The following is a 23,626-nucleotide window of genomic DNA, read 5'->3' as shown; positions in this document are numbered from 1 at the left end:
TACGGGCAGGTTCTGTGGTTCAACACTGCAGCTCATTCTCTCCTTTCTAATTGCCGCTTTCTTCTCTTTTCTGGCTCTTTTGTTTCTCCCCGCAAGCAGCCGCGGCTTTCAGATGTTGGAGGGTCGTTCTTCTCGATGCTAATTATGACTTTTGCCCTAACTCAGGTTTACGTGTCGCTACCAGCTACGCAGGCCACGTAACACACAGACACAGACACTCCGAATTCACATGATAAGCCCCCGAGGACACGCACAGGATAACACTTGAGAGCAAACCACGGTTTCTGCTATGCTGCTGTATCTTCGTAATCACGCCGTCTTAGAGGGTTTCCAAAGCTAGAAATGTGGTGTCGCCAGGCACCAAATTTGTCCCACTGGTGCCGGAATTAGCGCTTTTAAATGAAGCAGATAGCATTGCTAATAAATGCCAAGACTCCCTTTCTTGCTGTTTATTATGGCCTACCCACAGGGCTCAAACAGCACTCAGAAGCCTTCCCTGCTAATGAACAATTTGCTAAACGAGCTCCCGTCCGGGAATGACCGATACTAGAATCGATGCTGATGTCATGGAACCGTTTCCGTTCATAAAAGCTATTGAAGATGGTCCAGACTCCTCAGAACTGTTAAATCTCTTTTTAATTTCTCCTCTTTGTGTATATTTAAGCTCTGGGGGTTTTGTTTGTTTGTTTGTTTCCCTCTTGCGGAGAGTGGGTTTTAATTTAATTGGCCCGTTGGGTTGTTGTTCCCTTTGTGCTGTGTTTAATGCGTTTGGCGTGTTTGGGGAGCCTGAGGTTTGGAGGCAGCGGAGAGTGAGATTGTTTCCATCGGTGAATGTGGCTTTCAGAAGAGAAATGAAAAAGATGAGGAAAATAAATTCCACAACTGTCAGCAAGGGCAAGGAAACAGAGTAATTTTTCTGCCTTTTTCCCAGGCAAAATCAGTTAATAGCTTTTCCTTCCTCCTTTTTTTTTTTTTTTTTTGGAGCGGCATCTGCTTTAATTAAAAAAAATTGCATTGCTAGCAAGGAAAAACCTGAGCAGAGATGAGTATAGGAAGGCACCAAGGAAAGATTAAAAAGAAGAATGCATGGAGCTACACAGCTCCCATCCGACAAAAAAACGGGAAAACATGTACAGAGAGGCTTGCTCAAGGCTTGTTGCGCACAGCACGGCTTCTTGCACATTCGGACAGCGTTTTGCACAACGGGGGCTGTCCAGGAAGGTTTGGTTGCGATATTTTCTGATACGTAAAACACTCTCTCCCATCCTCTGACAGGTCGTGTCTTCCCTCCCCTCCTCAAACTTGCTTCTTTTCGAAGCAGCATTTCTCATTTTGCATTTTACACCCCGAAATAAGTGATGTTTTACAAGGAGAGCTATCTTCCAAACCGAGGGGTGATGACGGTGAGGACTCCACCCGTGTCCTTTCTGGAGAAGCATTTGGTATTTTGAGGGGAAAAAAGCAGCTTTGGGAATGATTCTGCCTGGGCAGGAGCAAGCTCTGTGATCTCATCAGCCTTCGCCACCTGGAGTTCCTGCGTTTCGGAGTGGTTAAAAGACCCGTTGGATGTCCGTGCACTTGGAGATCCCAAAGTGAGCTTTGCAATGCTTGTCTGGGGAACCGATGTCTTTCCAATCCTATTTAGGAACGTACAGAAAACACCTATTTAAAGCCTTTAAAAAGAAAGAGAAGGGTCTACGCTGCAAGAAACCTGGAAGAATTATTTTTTTCCCCTCTCTTCTGCTAAAAAAAAAAAAAAAAAGTTAAAAAGTGCGTTTGTGGCTTTCGTGCAGCGCAAAGGGCTGGGGGAAATGAGGAGCCGGGTCCGCCAGGGAGAGGTGGGGACGGCCAGATGCCAGGCAAGGGTCGAACGCCCGCGCTTCCCCCCGGAGCCGCGAGAGCCGGCATCGCTCCGGCGCCGGTTCCCGCGGACAAAGCGCGCCGCCTGGCACTCGCGAAACCCTCCCGTCCCGCCGAGCCTTCTGGGAGATAACCCCGAAAAAGAGGGAGGAAAAAAAAAAAGCCTCCCCATGTGCCCACCACCCTCCACCCCCCCCCACCCCGGCCCCAGCCGGCCGCAGCCCCCGGGGTTGCGATTGGTGTGTGTGGCACAATTAAGGCTTGATAGGCTCGATATGAATGGGATACTTCAAAATGCTTGAATAGAGCCCCGAGCCCCCAAAAAGAAGAAGAAGAAGAAGAAGAAGAAGAAGAAGGGGGGAAGAAAAAAAAAAACATTGTTGAAAAAAGTCCCCACTCAGCCTGGGAGGGAAAGTTTGTGTATCAATCTAGTTTTATAATAGTGTAATTTAGTGCCTAGGCCCGGGCTCTGGTGGTGATATTGTACTGCAATGAATGAGACAGAGGACTTCAGGCTGAGCAAGAGCTCGAGGACCCGGCTGGCTCTATTCAGGCCAAACTAATCGGCTTCAGCTCAGCTCTCCGCCAAAGCTCCCCTCTCAGTAGTGGGTTTTTCTCTGGGTTTTTGTTACTGTTTCTTAAAGAGCTCAGCTGGCCGCTGCGGCTGAAAAGAATCAAATTATTAAAGATTTTGTGGAAAATCCAGTGAGAATGGGCCCATGCAAGAATAATAGCATTGTGCCACCGTGGGCCATTCCCAGCTTCCAGTCGGGAGAAATTGTCAACTCTGTCTTTGTTTTCTTAACCCTTTCAATGGAAACAAAATAATATTTAGCTCAGCACAAAATACCTTCTTTTTCATTTCTAATCCTTTCAGGTTCTTTTTTTTTTTTTTTCCCCTCCTCTTCCTTTCCCTCCCTCCCTCTCTTTGCCTCTCCCCCTCTCCCTCATTTTGTTGACTCTCCGCAGAAATAGATTTATAGACCTCATACATTTACCTTTTCTTTGCCAATTGGCCAGAGGGGCATCTCTTATCGGGGAAGCCCCCTCTTTTTTAAACAGGATGTTAAATGGGTGATTAAGCCCTTCACTAGCAGTCGTCGCCAGAAAAGGGAAGCGGAAAGGGAAACTTTTTCTTCCAGCTTCTATTTTTCACGTTTGTTCATGGCTAATAAATCATTATTGACGGCTGTGTTGGTTATACGACGGTTATGCGATGCCTGAAATGTCTGTCACTGATTTCTGAAACATTTTCAATTGAGATATTATCATGCGATTAGCAAACAAAAAGTTAATGTCCATCTATCTGTCCATCCTCCATCCATTGGAGCAGATCCAGGCAAGCAACTTAATCTCTCTCCTCCTTTTTAATTTAGGCATTAAGCCGCATTCAAATCGTGAGCTGTAGCTTTTCCTCAGTGTTTTCCCTGCCGCATGCACCGATGTGAAATACGTTGCCGAGCTGTCACGGGCTCAGCGCTCCGCGGCCAAGGCGCCGTGGCCGCGGTGTGGATGCTGAACCCGGTCTCGAGGGGCTCATCCGTGGGGCTCTCCAGGTTGCAAAGCAACAAGACACGGGATGCTGCCTGCATCCTGGCTTTGGCGGGAGGACGAAAGCCCACAGCTCCTTTTAGGCACGAATGACAAAGCTGCTGCCACCTTCTCCAGGCTTTCTCAGGGACGGAGAAGAAAAAGGAGGAGAAGGGGGAAAAGAATTTTGTCCAAACTAACCCTCTCCATACCAACCGGCTGGCACCAGGGATGGCACGGCTCGAAGCGTGAGGCTGGATCTGCCCCTTGGAGTAACCTGCTGCCACTGCTTCGACGCCAGCAGAGCCAGGCGGAGGTGAACCGGACGTGTCCGTAAACTCACCGAGTTACGCATCGATAGCAAGTCCGGTATTAAGATCAGGGGGGGAAAATTCAAGGACAAAAGGGTACTCACTGTCCTTTTGTAGGAGATCCTTCTAATCAGGATATTCTCCCTCAACTTTGCTCCGCTCTAACCTATTGACAACAGAACTAGGTCATCCTGGTGAATAGGGTAGATTTTCTGCCGCCTCAGTGTCTTTGAGGCTGGAAGGGATTGTGTGTTCAGTGTTACAAACAGACCTTCTGTCTTTATTTCCCGACCAGCAACGCGCCGCTTAACAAGGAGAATTGGACCAGCCATTCTCCTCGTAACAAATGGAGGGTCCCATCCAAGCTGGCCTTGCCAGTTGGCTTTCGGACAGGGGAAGCTTATTCATGTTTTTAGACCTCGGCCAAGTTCAGTCAGGAAGCCCGAGATGTTTTAAACTGGGGGTAGGGGAAGGCGGGGGGGATCCAGGGCTCCCTTGCCAGCTGGGAGAAGGGAGATGTTGGATTATTTTGTTGTTTTCTTAAATTGGATCCTTTTTTTTTTTTTTTTTTTTTACGCAGTCCCAGGGATAGAGTTGTCTCTCTGTAACCGTGGCATAAGGCTGGCTTGGGAGGGAGGTGCACAAGGATTTTTTTTCTCTTGGCATCCTTCAAGAGGACAAGTCCACCCCTGCTTTCTTGAAAGACCTACAGCACTGGGAGAAGAACGGAGGATGCGTGTTGAGATCACTCGTGGTGAGGGATCTCACAGGTGAGTCGCTGCCAGTGTAGGTGGATGTTACAGTACAGGCCAAGACACTAAAATGCCTCGTGATGATCCAGACGCGGAGAAGCTGTTGATTATTTTCACCTGGGGAAGACGTTTATTCCCCATCCAGCCTGAGGATGCTTCCTCTTCAGCTGTCTTTACTGAGGGGAAGGACAGAGCAAAAGCATGATGTTCCCTATCCGAGATCATGGCGCAGTGTCCTGGAAAACTACTTGCACCACCTTTGTGTAATTCTGGCCCTTTTCCAGTGTGAGAATACCCTTGGACCTTTCAGGTTAGGTGGCATGAATATTCCCCTGTAACGAATATCATTACGCAGTCCTTGAGGTCTCATAAGCATCTGCTTATGGCCTAATATGTATTTTTCTATTTAGAAAAAACCTCCATTACTACGAATGGATGACTGGCATCCTGGATCCTTCTCTGCTCACTTTGAGGCATCCTACAGAAATATCACCTGAGACCTTGCTGAACTGCCAGCTCCTCTGCATATGCAGGAGAGAGCACCCCACTCAGCTTACCCCATAGTGCTTACGACTTTCCCCACTGCTCATCCTGAGGTCCCCACTACTGGCCCCCCAACCAATCCTCTGCACCCCCTTTTGGGACATCTGGATCAGGCGGAAGAGGGAACACCCGACCAGGGCTGAGCAGAGACATCCAACATGGTGGTGGCTGGGGCAGCAAAACCATCTCGAGGACATGTCTCCTCCCGGGGACAACCTTTCTGTTCACAAGTGTGCAGCTCGGATGACAAGAGTCAGCAGGGGAAGGGATCCTTCTTACCGTGTCCTGTTTCTTATGGTCATTTCTAACCATCCTCTGCTGGCCACTCTTGGAGACAGGATTTGGGACTTGAGAGGCTTTTGGCCTGATCCATTGGGACTGTTCTCAAGCTGTGGGATGCTCATATAGCTGTTACAGCCAATGCTGAGGATATTGCAATACTGGACACAACATGTCCTAAACTTGGCTATATGCCTGGATTAGAAATTAAAAGCAAATAAGGCAACCTAAGCTCTGGAACTGCATCAAAGGCGAAACCAGGCTAAATGGGAAGGATCCAATTTCACAGTTAAGTTTGTTAAATAGATGGGTGGTGGTTGCTGGTGGTGCGCACGTCCCTTTATGAACAATTTAAAAATCAAAGGTCCCCGCCTGGGGATGACTGAAGGATCAGACCTTTTGCTGGCTGCCTTGTCCACAAGTAATCCTTGCTGACACAAGGTTCCTACTAAAATTGACAGAGCTACTCACATGCAAAAGGATTGTCCTGGTTAACCATAGACTATAATGGCAAAGATGATGGGAAAATTGCAAGGACTGCAAGAGGTTTTTGGCAGCCCCAATGCACCTTGTGGTTCAAAATAATCGAACAAATTAGCTCTTTCTTTTTCACTTGTGAATTGTCTGCAAAGAGAAAGCAATTCCGAACTGGAAAATATTCAGCTGTTCATTCACACAAACATGTTTTCCATTGTGGATGGCTTCTGAATTTGTTGGAATAAATTACTTTTCATTGCGTGTTCTTTGCACTGAGCGACTCCTTTCCCTAAAGGACACACTGGAGCTTTTTCATTCTGGTTAAGGATGACAATTTTCAGTTGATAATTTGACAAACAAACATTTTTGGAGAAAATAATCGTTAATGTGGGAGCTTGTAGATCTTCCGTGGACTTTAATGTGAAGCGTATTTTGCTTGCAGATTACTGTTTGAAACGTACACAAAAATGCTGTATGTAAGTTTAGATCAAGCTTAATAGTTTTATCCAAAAATACTCGCTCTTAGGTTTGTTTGCAATGTTCACTGGATGTGAATTACAACAGGTGCCTTTTACCTATATCAGCATCAGGATAGAGAAATACGTTTATGAATATGTCCCTTGTGGCACATTCTGTATATATCTCTGTGTGCAATGCTGAATTATTAGTATCTTTTAACTTTTTTTTGTTGCTTATTGTATTTCATAATTACACATGTAGACATTTCCTCATCTTCCCTTTCTTGGTCATGATAAAGTTATTGAAAAGAAACAAAACATCTTCCCTGGATTTCTAGTACTCAGAACCAGACTTGAGAATAATCCACAGAAAGACTCAGAAAACAGATGACAAATAGCATGCATCTAGCATGAATTATTTCTAAAATCTCATGATTTTTAAATAGACCTGATAACTTGGGGATGGGGGAATGACTGGAGAGCCAGCTTGGCCAGGGCAGTGCCATGGTATGGCACATGAAATGGGCCAGCAAACAAAAGGAGGTAATTAAAATACATTTGCCAGAAAAGAGCCCAGATTTCCCATGCAATGTGCAATACTTTCTGCACAGCAGAGCTTTTCCTTTCTACGCGCCCCTCAGCTCCATGGTTTTATCATCTCTCAGTCAGAGGCGAGCGAGACAATAGACATTCTTTGAGAAATTCACTACAGGGGATATGAAGCTAAGGTCTGTGGTGCCAGTTTTACATGTCCTTAGGACTTGTCTTCATGGCAAATGTGACCAGAATAGCTATTTTAGAATTAGCTTTCTATGGGGCCACTATTGCAGGGGAAACAGATTTTATTCCCGATGAATTATCCTGTTTAGGGAAGCGCTTGTTATTTTGCAACAAAAATACACGTGGGTAGAACAGCATATGGTAATGCACAGAGATACCTGCTCTAATGAGGATCAGAAGCAACGTGGCCACATTAATGCAGTACTCAGATCTTGCTCTTGTCTGCAACATTGTGCAATTGCATGCACCCAGTGAAAATCGAGCTTTCCTCATTAAAATGTAGTTGCCTAAAAGTACGTTATCCTATGTGAGCTGGACCCCTTGCCTCTCTCTATATACAATGGGGTGAGAGAGGCTCCTCAGAAATTCTCACCTATCTTAGACAGGTACCTGAGGGGCAGGCAAATTGCTTGCTCAATGTATTTGCCTCTGCTGATCAGAAAGGAAATCAAAATATTGAGCTTATTCCAGACACAGATTTGCAAGAATGGTGATGAAACAAATCCTTCCTCAGGTGACATATGCTGAAGAAGGAGGTGGGAGCCATCCTACCAATTCAGATCAGATCAGATCACACACAGAAGTTGTTACGGTCCCTGTAGCAGCAGTTTAAACTGCCAGCAAGTCCCCTGTATCCAAAATCTTTGCACCTGAGTTTGGTTGCATAGCTGGGCTTCTCAGAAGTTACCACTTTTTCACATGTTTCCCCACACCATTACTCTTGCCAGCTAGTGTCTTTTGTGTGGCTTAGCTCCCACTGCCTGCATATTCTGTGTTGAATTTAATACGTATTTAAAAGGATCAATTGGCTCTTGGTTCCAGCTGAGAAACTGGCCTCTACTGGTGGCCAGCGACCTGCCTGCATAAACATTCATTCATCCTATCCGTGGTGGAGATGGTGCTTCTCTTTCATTAACCATGTGAGACCCATGGGAGACGATGAAACAAAATGGCATAGTGGCTTTTTCATCACACAGACCTGAAAGATATATTTGGTTTTGGAGGTCACTGAATGGGTAGAGAGCACAGGCGGTCTGGTGAGTGATTCTTCAGAGGAACAACAAGGAGGCATGACACTGTTGCGTTATAACCTCCAACCTTTGACATGTCATGTTTGGACAGTGTCAGAAAACATCTCTGAGCCACAGGGCCTCCCTGCCAGCTACCCCAGAGGAGACATGCCTACATGTTTTCTACCGCTTTGTTGAAAAAGGAGGGATCTTAGCAGCTTTTTGGGGGAGGAGAGTGAGGGATATTCTCCTCTAGGAAAGTATTGTTAGGGAAATCCATCAGGCTCTCGACCTTGCAATGAAAGATGGTCTATAAACGCAGGGGAAAATCAGTGGTATAATAGATATAAGTCACTCACAGTTTGTGAGGAAATATCTTTTATTAGGCCACCTGATACAAATGGAATAAGCAGATATGCTTCCAGGTACAGATGATCTTCTCCTTGTCTAGATTAGTCAAAATTAGGAGAGATTAGACAAATGAAGTAGGTAGATTAGATTGTGCCCTGTGGTGGTGAATGGCTTTCAGTCTCCTAGCTGTGATGTAGGCAGAGCCTTATCTCATCAAGCTATGCACAGAATGAAGCTTGGGGGCCTTTTCCAGCTATACTCAGTTGTACAGGTTGGCCTCATTTGAGAGAAAGTTCCTAATGATGTCAGTGGACAGCTCTGGAGAGTATGGATTGCAAGTCCAGCCTGTTGCAAGATGAATTCCCCATTCAATATGTGGCTCGAACTTTTCCCACTATCACAGAAACAGGGCCTTAAAATGGTTGATTTGAAAGTCTGACCCTTGGGATGGGGGGATTCGTTGCCTATGCTGCAACTCCTTGTGTACATTGGGGAAGTTATCCAGTGTGGGATTCATCTCACTTAACATTAGCTATCAAAAATTAATGTCTAGTCCAAGCTGATGTGACAGGCACCTTCTACAATTAATAGAGAGATCTGGTTGTCCAAAGAGTGGTTTATCCCACCCATGTCAGGGACAGAATGAGACTGTGAGCTCAAGCTGTCACAAGAAAAATCACATCTCACCAGGCTTTGCAGAGTGAGAAGTGCTCATTTGACTCTTCTGAGTGCAGTGGGAGACTTGACACCTAAATTTGAAAGGACCACATTCACGTGAAATGACTCTTCTCTTGGCTTCTTTGTGCCTCTGCCCCTCATTTGCAAAATAAAGACAACTGCATTCCACTGCATCACAGAGAAGAAGTGAAGAGAAGTATGTTGGAGACCATGAGGGGTTTGTATACCGTGGTCGCAAAGCTCTAAGGGTCATACAGGTTAATTATCCCAGCATCCACTTTGACAAACAGTGAAGGAAGGTGTGCTGTTCAGAGAAAAAAGCTTATGCAGTAGACCTCATCCCTATTTTGGTATGCTAAGTAGCCAAAACCAAATGTCACCACTGGGAGGCATCCCTGGAGTAGAGAGCTTCATTTACACTCATGAGTTGGGCTATGGTTAGTGAAGAAGCTTTTGGATGAGGAAGCACTCCAACTCGTCTGAAGCAACATCGACCTGGGAAATTGTTGTAGATGTAGATTCTTTATCAAAAGAGATAGTGCTGGAAAACTATGGAGAACTGCTGCCACACTTTTACTGTTGATGTCTAGTGTGACATCACAGGTATCTCCGTCCATCACTGTGCTGTCACTGTCAGTCAGTCTTTTCTGTACTCAGCCCCCTTGGCTGTAAGGAACAAGCAAATGAAGTGGAAGGTCTTGGCTAAAGGACTTCAGCAGAGCTCGGACACTGTGGGGTATTGGTCTTTGATTGACCTAAAATCATATTAGATTTATGGATATGAGGAGTTATTCCTTTTCATCAACACCAGCAGCATGTTGTCAAGGTGAGTGGCAACCATGGCAGATATCTGGGTTAGGGCTTAATGTTCAGGCTCGTGTAAGGAGTGGCTGAATCTCTCTCACGTTGTCCTGCTATTTATTCTCCTCTGCTAGCAGTCCTCAGTGATGGAGGAGGACTTGTAAAGGGGAAATTGTTGCTTATGCGAAACAATGTAATGCTGCCAAGGTGAAAGAAAAAAAATTAAAAGACCTAATAAAAGACTTTTTTTTTTTTTGTTGGAGAGTTGGAGATGGAATTTGACCACCTTCCTTGTATCTCCTTCAGCTTGACTTACTGAATGAGACTGAAGTGATAATTGATCTAAAAGCCTTGGCCAGCACAGATGGGCATACAGAGTATGTCACTACTGAACCACTCGTGCTGATGGGTACTTTACAGCCTACAACAGCCATTACATTTCCCAGCAGCTAGCGAATCCCACAGCAAAATAGAGATAGCGATACTCATCCAGCTCTGTACAGTACTTCAGTCCTCGGGATGCCAGAAACCATGGGAAGACAACGTAACGTATGGGAGTAGTGCAGAAGGAAGACTGTTGTAGGCAATTCTTTCTTACTTTTTATTTCCTCTTAGGAGGAGACGATTCTGACCAAATTCCTCTGCCTGTAAGTCTTCAAGCTGAATGTCTGCAGGGATTAGCAACCCGCAAAGGTGTGTCCTCTCCAGCTATGCCCCGGGGCCTAACATCTAAAGACCTTGAGAATGTTTCCACACTAGTCATGCAGTGGAGGATTAGGGGGAATTATTGCCAGCAGGTCTGTTGGATTACTCTCCAGCTGCTGGTTTGGTGACTGCGGCTCTTCTCTTTAGTCAGCTTTTGTTTTGGAGGTCTGCAAGCATTCGTCAACCCTCAGCATCACTGATCTTCTGTTCTCCAGTGCAGAAGAGCTTCTTATGGAGTCTGGTGGGAGAAAAATTATTTCCGCTAATATTTTGTTTCTTCTCATGAGGAGAAAAGTAGAAATCAAGACCTGACCGATCACCACCTTCTGGATTTCCTCTGAGGTGAAACGAGGGAAGGCAGAGACAGGGCTAGGATGAGAGAGATGGGCTTGAAGCCAGGACTGGAATTCATAAGTTTTTGTTTGTATTCCCTGCTTTGCTGTAAACTGCCTCTGAGATAATTTCGTTCTTCTGTAGATCAGTTTCACATAATTTATCCTTCCTATCTCTTTTTAACATTTATTGGGCACAGACTGCCTATCGTTAAGTGCATGCACAACACCCAGCCCTTGGTTCTGCCATAACAGAAACAAAAGAGGATTTTCTTGAGATCATTGTGGCAAGAAGACTCCTTAACACTAACTGACTGTAGGGGACAATATGCACCTGCTGGTTATCGTCCTCTGCTGGGCAGAGTGTAGCTGCTCATGTGTGTTTCTCAGGGTACTTACTATTTAGCCCAGATGGTAAGAGATAGTATTTTTACAACCAAAGGAATTGAATATAATGGTTATGACAAACTGCTTATACAGACGTTAAAGATTTATATCCGTCCCTGCTAAATCTACAGTAATTCTGCTGTTTTCTCGGTGGAGTGAGAGGTGAGAACGACATCTAACTCATTTCAGTTCTATCAGTAAATTCTAGTGAAATTCACTATTTGAGGCATCAAGAAGAGAGCTGTTGTCTTGCTGGACACATTTTTGGCACATTTTTGCCCCACTGAACCCGATGGCAGCTTTGTTATTAAGTGAGAGACGTGACAGGGCATGGCAGCTCTTCAAGGTGAACTGAGTGGCGTGGCGTCTCTGAAGATAAGCGTTTTGGGTTCTGCCTTGCTCTTGATTGCACCCACCTAGCAAAGACACATCCGGAGGGGATGTGTTTGCTTGCAGAAAATTATTCAGCCAGCAGATGTCTCTGCATGCTTCCCTGGTGAACAAGGAAGACAAAACTGGAACTGAAGTCATATGGAGAAATGCTCATTGATCACTTGCAACTGTTGTCTTTATTAAACATCTTCTTCTGGGAGTGGACTGTGCACCATCTCAAGAGACACTTTGCTTCAGGAGTTCGTTCTGATGCACCTCCCTAGGCTGATGAGACTGGACTAAATAATCTCTGGAGCTTTGTAAATTAAAGATTCTTCTCTGCCCATGGCGATACTTGACAGCAGTGTCGAAAGATTAGCAACAAGAAAGTCACAGGGGAGTTCAGAAGTGGAGGGGCTTTACGGAGGAGATGGCTTTTAACGAAGGGATTTAAGAATGGAGAGTGCAAGTCCTTTGATAGCCCAGAACCTCTAAGTAAATATGAAAGTCAAGATACTGTAAAAAGCGTTGCTGTTACCTACAGTGTTTACGATGAAGGGGAGCAGTCAAAGAGGAACATCCTACCATGAATTCAGAGCATAGAAAACAAGCCAAGATAGGACTCATTTTCAACATGCACGACTTTTCCAAACTGCTGATATGCAAGCTTTGCATCCTTCACATACCCTATATTGAAATGGTCTGGAGTCTGAAGTAACTTGCCCCTTGTATTTACCTTGACAAGTTCAGAGTTAAAAAGCTCATCATATCAGCATGACATTTCAGAACATTCTGAAAGGAGAGGGCAACTGTACATTTCTGACAGTAAGAGACTGTGGACCTGGAATAAATAAGCACAACTTCCTATGTCCTCACAAATTGCGAATGACTTTGATTCCCAAGGGAATAGATTGTTTTATAATTGTTAGTCAGTGTACTGGAGGTTAGGAATGGAAAGTCCCAGAGCACTTTCTCTCTTTTTGTACATTGCATTCATGTTTTTCTTTAAAAACTCTAGTCTGAGTTTAGATTGTGGCGCTTGCAGAGTTACAGCCCTCTAAATTTACTCTTTAGAATTTCCCCCAACATTAGATTTATACCAGCACCTTAATCTGACAAGGAGCCCTTCACTTGTGGAGGTGAAAAGACAACACAGCTCTTATGACTTTGGACTTTAAAAAGGAGTCCACTCACCACTGCTGGCATGCTCTGAAAGACTCCTTACGACAGGAAGGCTTAGCAATACGAGCGCTAGGTTTGAACTACCTAGATTCCTTGCAACCACAGAGTCAAAATCCAGCTGACTCAACTCAAACCTTTTGTGCTTCTTCAGCAGCTGAGTAGAGTCTGTTCAGTTTACTCCCATTAGGGATATTTTGTTTCATGGTCTGGATAGGCATTAAGGCCATTTTTTGGTCAGAAATGGAATTTGCTTTGGTGTCTTCAGCTACAGGTTTCTGCCTGGTCAGAAGTGGCCTTCAGTCTTCAGCTCCTATGGTTATCAAGAGCTTTTCCTTCCTTTGAAAACATTGTAGATGTCTAAAATTCTCAGGTGAAACTTGTTGGGCTGGGAGCTGGCATGTAAACTTAAGGAGCCCAGAAGAAGTTTTAGTATCAAAATTAATTTTGCCATCCAAATCGATATTGAAATATAGGAGTGTTTTCCATAATACTTAGCACTGTGTTTGCACTTTTTATACCTTCCATCTTCTCTCCACAGCTGGGAATCCTGCAATTCGAGGCTGGGCTTGCACTGTTGGGAGGACTTTGTCTGCCTTAGCTTAGGCCTGTAAAAGTTAGATGCCTAGGTTGGCATTCCTCAGCCCAGGCTTGCTTTGTAGTCAAGGGAGAGAAGAGTCACCCCTAGAGAGAGATTCATCTCTTCTTAAAACAAGCACCTAAGGCTGATCATGCAAATCACCTCCTGGACATGTCCTGTCCCCTTTCCTGGATGTGAAGGAGCCTCGGGGACTAGTTCAGACAGATTTATTGAACTTCTAAACTTTTTAAGTTGGATGAAATGATACCCATTCTCACATTCTCTTCGCAAGCTGAAAGAATAACCCACCTTGTTCCTGAAGTCAATCCTCCCTGAGGTGCAGAAAGACTATTAGACTGTCCCCAAGTTTGTCTCATGGTCATTTACATCCCAGTGATGTATAAGATCAGCAAGTTGTTTTGGCCCACCATCTTGTCTCTGACAGGCCAAGAGTAGGTGCCTGGGGAAGAGTAGAAGAACAGGACAAACATAGGGTGATATTCTCACTGGCGAAGGCCCAACTCCCAGCCATATCTGGCTCGTAGGTTTCTGAGTGAGTAGCTGTATCTTCGAATTTAAAAAACCTTTCTGGATTTTTCTTCTGTGAATTTGTCTGATTGTTTTTTAAGCCCACAAATAATACCCACAGCTTCCTGTTGCAGTGAGTTCCACTGTTTACGTATAACTCAGGTGAAGAAACACTCTTTTTTGGTGTTTCTGACCTGTTAACTTCTAGTTTTAATATTATGAGAAATGATGGGTAGTTGTTCTCGGTTTACCTCCAGCCGTATCATCTGCCCAGGCCTGACTTCTCCTAAGATTTCTTTTGCAGTTCATGTCAGCTCTCACCCTATGTCCTCTGCTTATAGAGCAGTTCCCATCTTCTTTATGCTAGCCAGGTATAACTTTCCACATGCTTAGTGAGCTAGCAGAACTGTTATTTTTCATTGGCTTGTGTTAATGCCAAGCCATAAGTGAAAAAAATAATTTCCTTGACATGACGTGTTTGACAAATGATGCTAAAGGATAGACCTCTTTTTTTTCTAGCTAAGTCAGATACTGTTACTAAGTTGATGTTATTTTTGCACTTGATGACTTGCAAGACATCTTCTTGCGATATGTACAGCTTTGTGGCCTCCTTGGGTATGGCTGTTGGGTCTACATGCAAGCGGGCCAAGGCAGCCCACAGTGACGGATAGAAGCTGTTTTGGCTTGTCAGCATCACTGACTGATGTAAACAGTGTTAGGTAAAAACAGACCGCTCGGGCTGGAATTTCTTTAAGGCATAGTCCACCACTTTGTTCTGTATTTGTACATCACCTGGCACTAACAGCGGTCTTCAGCCACGACTGAGCACTGCAGAAAACATCACAAGATGGTTACAAGTATAGTACAAAATGGTCACAAGTATGATTAGGATCTAGACTATCATAATAACAATGACACCCAGATCTCATTGTGTTCTTCTGATAGCAAAACATCATAATTAAAGGAGAGGAAGAAATAACTCAGTGAAATTACACAGTCAGCCTTCGGGTTGCATTTTGTTCCATATCAATCTGGAATGTCTGCTGCCTTTTAATGTATAATCTTCCTCTCCCCAGCAAGAACAGCCTCTGCTGCTGAGGCGAGGTGTGTCGAGCAGTCCCTGCCAGTCTCTAACAGCAAGTGACCAGCTGGGGAACTTATTCAGAGCTCTCGAGGACCACTCAATTATCATTCATTAACAAGTTAGCTCCTTGCCAGCCCTCCATGTGCCAAACTCCTCCCCGGTGACTGCCACGCATGGAAAGCTTGGGGGATGGTGTTCCCATTCCACAGTTGAACCAGTAACAAGGGCACTTATTGATTTAGCTCTTTATAACAGCCAAAGTCCTTTGCTTAGCCACTTCAGCACTATTTGCTTGTCCTGCCCTCTCCACTTAGTTGAGACACTCTACTGTCCCAATTGACACTGCAGAAACCATGCCTGAGAGAAATCTCCTGCAAAGCCTGGTCTGCTATTCTGGCCTGGCTTAGCAATGTGGAAGATAAAACTATCTGCTAGGTGTTTGAATGGGCTGTGTGTCATCTCAGTTCAAGCGGACAGGGGAAAGCCTTTGTCAGAAAATCCACCCGTCTGCATTCACATCAGCTAGCCAAACTCTTATTTGCAATCTCTGTTGTGAGTTTTGGGTGGGACCCAAGCTAATTCTTTATCTTTGAAAGCTCTTGGAATTCAGGTGTATCAATTTGGGAGGGAGCAGCGTGAGAAACAGAGGGAGCAGCAATTTTGGAGGAAACGTTTTTCCTCTGGAAAGCACCAGTTTGTTGAAACCAAAATTCCAGCAAGGTTGCTCAAGACTAGGCCAGAGCTATCAGTCACTCAGAAACTGCTGGTGACTCAGCCAGGATATTGGCTTTAGGTTCAAGTCTGTACTCTGCCTAATGCGGAGGTGAGGCTTGCACTTGGATTTCCATATGCTGCCAATCGTCCTCAGTGCTCGGCTGTTCTGGGATGGTTTTCCCACTGAAGCTATTCCATTCCTTGATATTCCTTGGATGAAAGACACTGTCTGCGTAACCCAACAGCATTGATTAGGACAGGAAAAACAGGTTCAAGAGTCTCTTTGGATGCCTGCATGAAAGAAAGTCTCAGCATAACAAGGTGGCACCCCACCACTACCACCACCATTCCCCACAGACACCAGCACAGCAGGATTGAGAATGCCCGTGGTTTCACATGTCCCAGCAAAAAAATATTATAGAGCCAGTTCCTTTCCTGGAGCTCAGGTGCTGCACAAGGGATATTCACCACAGCCTTCCAGTACCTCATCTTTGAGGGAAGAGCAGGCAATCTAGGGTGTCAGGATGTGCATGAACCAGAGACCATGAAACAGGGCTTCAAAGGGTCAGGGCCAGAGCACAGGTCTATTTTAGATCACTGTTAAAATCTATTTAACTCTGCTGTCCTTCCATGAAACGATCTTCCAAAAAAACTGAGCTGACCTCACCTTAACATTACCACCAAGTTCATTAGTTAACACTTCACCTGTTGACACTCGCAGGCAAATCCCAGACCGGATTGTAGCCCTGTGGAATGCAAATCTGGCTATGTGCCTCCAAATGACTGTATGATGGGGAAAAAAATCCACACCTGCAAATAAAAGAGATCAGTAAGCAAATTCCAAAGCCAGGCTGGGTAGAAATGAGATGGCAAAGCTTTCAAATTACATTGGGTCACAGCTTCTTTCTTCATGGCCTGGTTAGCTGCTGGTCAGGAATTGCATTCTGCTGTTTTTTGTAGCTTCAAAGGATGCTGCATTGGTTTGATTGCTCAAGCAGGATTCAACTTGCTGATTAAGACTCCTAAATTTAGGCAACAATGCGTAGGTGAGCTCTACATGTGCTTGGAGAGTCTATAATCCCATTACAACCAGTGTAAGTCTAAGTCTCCGTGCACTTGCCTAAACACAGGTGTCCAATACCATCTAAGGTATCTTAAGGTAAACCCTCCTCGTACCCACCTGCCAATCCAGAAAGGCAAGGATCTCCAAAAGGGTCTACTGCATTATATGTGCCAAGCCCATGTGATATTGCAGATGTCCTAAGTGATCTCAGGCAACTGTAGGTGGATGACTGAGGCAACTGTCTGATCCTCTGGTCTACCAATTGGTGGAGCCTAGAGAGCGATTCTCTTGATGTGAGTGCCTGCATTACGGTGAAAATAATCCCTCTCTAGATGTTACTGACACTAATGAGAACTTGAAACTCAGAGCTCAAATGCATGCACATGGGGCTCAATTCACTTGTCCGAATGTGACTTTTGAGATGTCTTGGAGTATCTGAGACATCTGGATGGAGCAGCCAGACGTAACACAGACCTGTAGGAGACCCATGCAGTTCTGGAACAGCACCTGGAGGACAGGCAGGACGCTCTAGAGCACCTACTGTGGATCAAGACGCTTATTTGTGGCTCTGCGGGCACCCTGTGTTTTTGAATCTGTGAGTTGAATCCCCCTCCTTGTGATCAGTGAAGCCTGTGTGGCAAGTCTGGAGGTTTCGGATGCTTTGTTCACATGCAGATTCGTCTGATCATAGATGGTTTGTTCCCACCAGACTGGTCCTTGGCATGCGATCTGCACAGGCACAAAGGCTCTGGGGACTCTCACAAGCCTTGGGCTCACCGTGCGTGTACAGATCAATTTGCATGAATGCTACAGGTCTGACACATCCCAGACCGGTTTGAGCTACTGTGCATATGTGACAGGATTCCCGGCGCACGGCAAACATTCATGAGAGGCAGTGTAGTACTGTCATGGCATGTGCACATGGCTCTGGTTTCACATAGGAGAAGTACTCCAGTCAGCCCAGTACAGTGCTGGGAACAGATCCTTCTCCCAAGTGCAGCGTCCTATTTCTTAAAGAGATGTTAATATCTCAACTCTGCTGATTACAAGGAAGTTAAGTGCCTAATTACCTGTGCACATCAATCCTGAAATTATGCTTAGGGTATGCAGTATCTTGCAGGGTCGGACGCTTGGCTTTGAGTGTTAAATACCTGCTGCTTGGTAGTGGAATGATTTTAGGTGATTTCCGTGAGTTAGGTTGTCACGAGTAAAGTCCACTGCCATGTTTAAATGTGACCTTCTGCTATGTTGACTAACTGTCAAGAGGAGAGGGACTGCTTTGCAAAAGAGAGAACCTACACTGTTCTCCTGATGGTGAAAAGTCCAGGTCGTGGGGCAGGCAATGACTTGTCAATGCCAGATTTTCTTCTTTAGTCCTGTATGGGTTAAGAATACATATAGCTTCATGGAGAAGGTAAGGGAGACTGGGATGTCCACATATTTCTTATTTTTCTCTATTTAATCCAAAAAAGAATACTTGCTTGAACCTGGTAAACCAGGCAACGCAGCTTGACAAATAAGCTTATCTCAAGGGCTCTTTGATAAGAATGTTTATCATTTATTTCTGGAAAATATGCTAGGTCCGGTATGCTGAAAGCTCTCTGTGGTGTTTGACCTATGTTGTTTGAAGCAAGGTGTGGATGTATGTGGGGGGAATATTTTGTCTGGGGCAGCACAGTATGATGTTTGCCTCTCTGTCCATTCCCACAGGAAAGGTACGTTTTCTATTTATAGATGTGCTCATTTACAGTCACTGTAGAAAAACAGACATCTCCAGAGTTATTTATCCTACCTAAGCTCTATGTTTTAAATAAGTGAGATGAATCTTGGGGTGTTCTCTGTTCCCTCCGTTGGCTAAAAAGGGATCAGCCAAGACGAGCCTAGATGAGATATGTAGTCTGTGATGGATGAAGGTGGCTGGTTTGAACCTCTCCTTTGTGAGTAGACAAGGTCACAAAAACACCTACGGGGTCTGATCCATCACTCTGTTGGGGTGAGGTGCACTGATTTGAGCACTTGTTGCCCCCAGTTCCTGGCTGGCCTGCGTGCAGGGCATGACGACCCTAATACCACAGAGGGCAGGATGAGCTGGCCCTCCACTGCTGCACTCGGTAGCCTGGCACTTGAGAGCAGAGCCTGCCTGATTTCTGCCCGTATGAACGTGCAGAGGAGACCTGCTGGAGATGTTACCCCTTCTGCCAGCAGTCATCACCTCTGCAACCAACTGAGCTAAACTGAAAGCCTCAAAGAGCGTCTGTGCAGCTCCTTGAGTCAAATGAGCGCGTTTCATGGGACTGCCTTCCTTCTCTGAGGACAGAGCAATGGGAAAGGCTGCTGCAGGATTTCTTATGGGGGCAGATTATTTTCAGTTCATGGCCAGCCACAGTGCAGACCCCAGTGGAAGGAACAATATGGGACCCTGTCTTGTCTGCCAGCAATGCCTTCTCCTCATTGCGTCCTGCTGCTCAGTCCCTGCTATCCAGCTGTGTTTCCAGTGTGATTTCAGACTCAGTGGTTGCACCACTGTAGCCTGCAAGCTCTCAGTGCACCTGATGCACTGATGGAGGAGGAAAATGGCAGAAAATGGGAAGAAAAAACACACTTCCAGGGGCAGTGTGCAAAATGGTGAGTGTTTTGCCCATATTGGTCTTTTTTTTGCTCTGCGGAAGGCATATTTCTTTGTGGCCGTCATATGCCGAGTTAGCAGTGTCTCACCATGTTACCAGCTCTCAGTGTCCCTACCCCCGTGGTGGCTCTTTTTCCACGCTGCATCAGAAGCAAGATGCATTTCTTTTGGCCACTTTCTCCACAGTGCGGCTGGATTGTGGGAGGAAAACTGGCTGTCCCTGTCCTAGTGGTCCTCAGCTAGGAAATGGGTTCACAGGGATTTAAGTGAATGTGTTTTACTCACAACTGGTTTGTCACCTACCGCAGCAGCTGGGTATGTATTAAATAGCACGAACTCAAGTGGGCTCTCTTGTGTTTCTCTGCCACTAGGCATACAGCTTCTGCCCCTACAAGGGGAAGAGGTATTTCTTCAATGTCTCTCCCCAGTGGTATTTCAGGCTATGATATGCAATATTATCTCATTGAAACTGTGGAATAGTGGGAGAAATATCTGACACAGGTTAAAATTAATGGTTTTTTTTTTTTAATTTTCATTATAAAGTTAACAGATCTATCATACTTAACTGGTAACAAAAAACAGTTACAAGACATCGCTAGTGTGCTGTCAGTAGAAAATAGGGTGAAAGCCAATGAGGTCACAAGCACAACAGCAGAGCAACACTGTCCCGATGAGTTATTTCCGCAAATATATACTCTTACTAATATATACATTTATTCATAAAATAAATAATCATAAAAAATCATCAGACTTAACAAAATACTGAGAAAAAAAGGTCACAATCCTACTTTGTACAATAGCTTTGGAATTTCAGGTTGTATCATACATGCATTCTGTACAAAGGGGTATTCAGGCAGGGTGGGGGCAGCGACAGGCTGGGGAAGGGTTACAGACAGTGACGTAGCTTTGAACAGGGTGAAGTCATCAGGCAGATAGTTTGTGGGAAGAGAAGACAATGGAGAAAAACCCCACCCACAAGAAGATGCTTGTCCTTGAAGGCTGGACAAGCACGTTTTGCTTCATGGGGGGTTCCCTGGGGTGTTAAGGGGCTGTGTTTTATGCCTTCCACGCTGTTGGCGGGCTTGTCAGACAGTCCAAAGCAACGAGAGGTCCTGTTTGGGCAGGCCACAGTCTGGGAGCGACAGAAAGTGATGCTGTAAGACAGACGGATCGAGTGGGGCTCCACCGAGAATAAGAGGTGTAAAGCTGAACTGTGACAGTCGGGGACAGTCTAGCAGTGGGGTAACCAGGTCTGGAGGAGTGCATGTCAGTGAGAAGCAGGGTTTCAGTGGGAAGGTTTTCATCACATACAGGCGGGTTTGGGAGCTTTTGGGTGTCTGCCTTGGAAAGGCTTGGGCCTCTTGTGCTTTCTAAGTGGTAGCAGTAGGTGACAAGTGCATGTCGGGAAGGAGCCCTGGCAAAATGGTGCCTTCCCTCAAAAACACGGGTGATATTCGGCTGCTAACTAGCCAATGTCTGTAGCAGACATGCCTTCAGGCTTTTTGGTGGAGAGGAGTGAGTGGTAAGAAATAAATAAATACTAATAAATAAGGAGAAGAAACTTGGAAAAAGAAAGGAAAATGAGGAAAGCATCTCCTCACACCTTCCCCACTCTCCACTTCCACTCAGGGCTGTCCAAGACCTCCCTTGATCCACAGAACATGAATAAGGAGAATAAGGTCTAGCGAGACAGAGGAGAAGACAAAGTCATGTGAAAAAGACCCTGTGACTGTTACGCCTCAGGAGATCTCTCTCTCTGGATGATATCCACATAATAGCAGGATTTTGTCTGTGGATGAACATGGTGGGACTAGTCCGTTTTCATTATGTGCTTAGCAACAGGTAGAGCAGAGATGCTCCCTTGGAGTCAAACACCTTACACACCAATCGCTAAAGTAGGTTCAAATAATTGCTCTTACAGAATAGATCCACCTTGTGCTCCCCTTGCTATGCTAGTAAGTCTGGTCCTATGGAAATGATGCCTCCAGATTTATGTCAGTTTAAGTGAGAGCCGAAGTGGGCCACACACAATTTTCCATCTTAAAGTCTCCAACGACATGATAGTTCACCACCCGGAGAGGGGTCCAGATTAAGATAGCCACTTGTAGGTGCCCACAAGCAGGCTGGTCCACGTGAGTTAGACAACTAGACACCCATATCTGATGGAGATCTAGTCAACATAGTGGAACCCAGAGTTTGGCTCAGCTTGCTCTACAGCAGACACCTACATTTGACCGGCTGAATGGCACTGAATGGCCTCTAGACTCCACTGCCTATTGACTAGGAGCTCGACTGACTTGCTCATGCACAGGTGTCTAGTTCCATCTGAGATGCCCTGGGGTTTCTAAGGCATCTGCGTGGGGCTGGCAGATATGGCATGGGACTTAAGGGAAACCGACGCTCTTCCAGAGCGGCTGCTAGAAACCAGTGCGGTACCCTGGAGCTTCCCGAATGGCTCTAGGTTCTTATCTTCAGTAATTCAGTTCAGCCCTGGACACTATGTTAAGGCAAATGCATCCCATTGTCACTGATGGCATGGGAGCTCAGGCACACAGCTCACGTGTAGATACCTACATGTAAGTAAGTGTCTCACTCTGTGTCCTGAATCCCACCCTCAGGTACCACTGCCTGGCTTCTCATTCGTGCTTTAGAAAATCACCCCCTCCAAGGTGGAGATGCATCAAAGACACCTCTGGAAACAATAGCAAAGTGGGAGTAGACTGACTTGTCCAAGTCCATGCAGCGACCGGCAGTGTCAGGAACTAGGTCGAAACATCTCTTTCCCAAAATAGAGGCCACAGAGTCTCCATTTCAAATGAAATGGAAACGTATACACCCTGCAGTGGCTAACAAAGGCCTCAGGCAGCAGACTTGTCCCCTTGCTTAGCAATGACAAAGCACAGATCAGTAGCTGGAGCATATGAGAGAGGGCAAAAAACATGAGCATGGAGGGCTAAGCTGTAAAGAAAATAATTCAGCAAAAAGCAGTCCAGATCCCACTGCTGCTGCCCAGTGAGAGAAGGGAAATCTAGAAGAGGTGTTCTCCAGTACTAAGAAATCTCTACTACAAGAGCCAAGATTTAGCCTCACACTCAGCCACACATCTGAAGGATCTCAATAGACTAGGACTTATGGGAAATGGGTGATCTTGTGTCTTTTTAGTAAAGAGTGGTGCATTACCTAGCTAAACTGAGCTGGAACGGAAGTTTTTTACCGCAAACCATTTCCAGATAGGAAGTGGACAATTCAGCTGTCTACATATAGGCACCTTGAGCCATTTTGCACATCCGACAGCCTCTCACATATCTGCCCAGGTTTAGTATGCATGACACAGAACCTCTAGGAATCCTATGTCCCTGAAACAACAGCCGGATCCAAAAGGATATTATAGGGCACCTAAAATGTCACCAGATGCCTGCATGATTGAGCCAAACCCTAAGCAATAAATGTGTTCTCTCCATGAGAAAGTGCTACCTTTTTTTCACAGATTTGGAGAATCTGAGGCAGAAGAAGGCTTTGGGTTGCATTTAGAGGACCTCCTAAATGATACCCTATGTAGGTATTATGATGTATAGGGAGGGACAGCACCTCACTCATCACTGACTTGATCTTTAATAACACTGTAGTTGCAACTTTTAAGTGAGACACCTAGAGTAGGCAGTGGAGTGGGACCCTAGTTTTCCACACACACTTCCTGATTCCATGTTTTTCAGCTAGTGATGGCCCAAGTCCCTCATCCAAAACCATGCTGTCAGACTGAAGGCTCGCGTGTGCACTCAGGAGTCCTTAGTTCCTGGATCTCTAGCAGGATCTCCTTCTCCCCTCCATATGGGTAGGAAGATCAAACCCAGGACTAGGACCCTCAGATGCACTTGGGGTGATTAACAAAATTCACACGGGTGTTCTTCATTGCCTTCAATAGTAGTTGCTCAGCCCCTCACACTACACCATCCTGGTGCATGACTAATTAAACAATAACATCAACAAATATGCATAGGCCTCATTAAAAATCCCTTGAATGGAGCGGAAGTCCCCAAGCACTGAGCTGTTTCAAATCTGACCCCAGCACTGAAGGAATACAACTTCCAGCCCATCTCAGCTGATGATCAGATTCTAGCTTCACCTCCTTGATTCGTGGTAGACTTCACATCATCAAAGTGCACCCATCTAAAAGTTCAACATCTAGTATGAGCTCATCAGCTAAGGTCAGAGGAAACACAAAACTA

Source organism: Struthio camelus, chromosome 2, assembly GCF_040807025.1.
Source record: "Struthio camelus isolate bStrCam1 chromosome 2, bStrCam1.hap1, whole genome shotgun sequence".
Taxonomy (NCBI): Eukaryota; Metazoa; Chordata; class Aves; order Struthioniformes; family Struthionidae; genus Struthio; species Struthio camelus.
Note: the sequence above shows the minus strand (reverse complement) of the source record.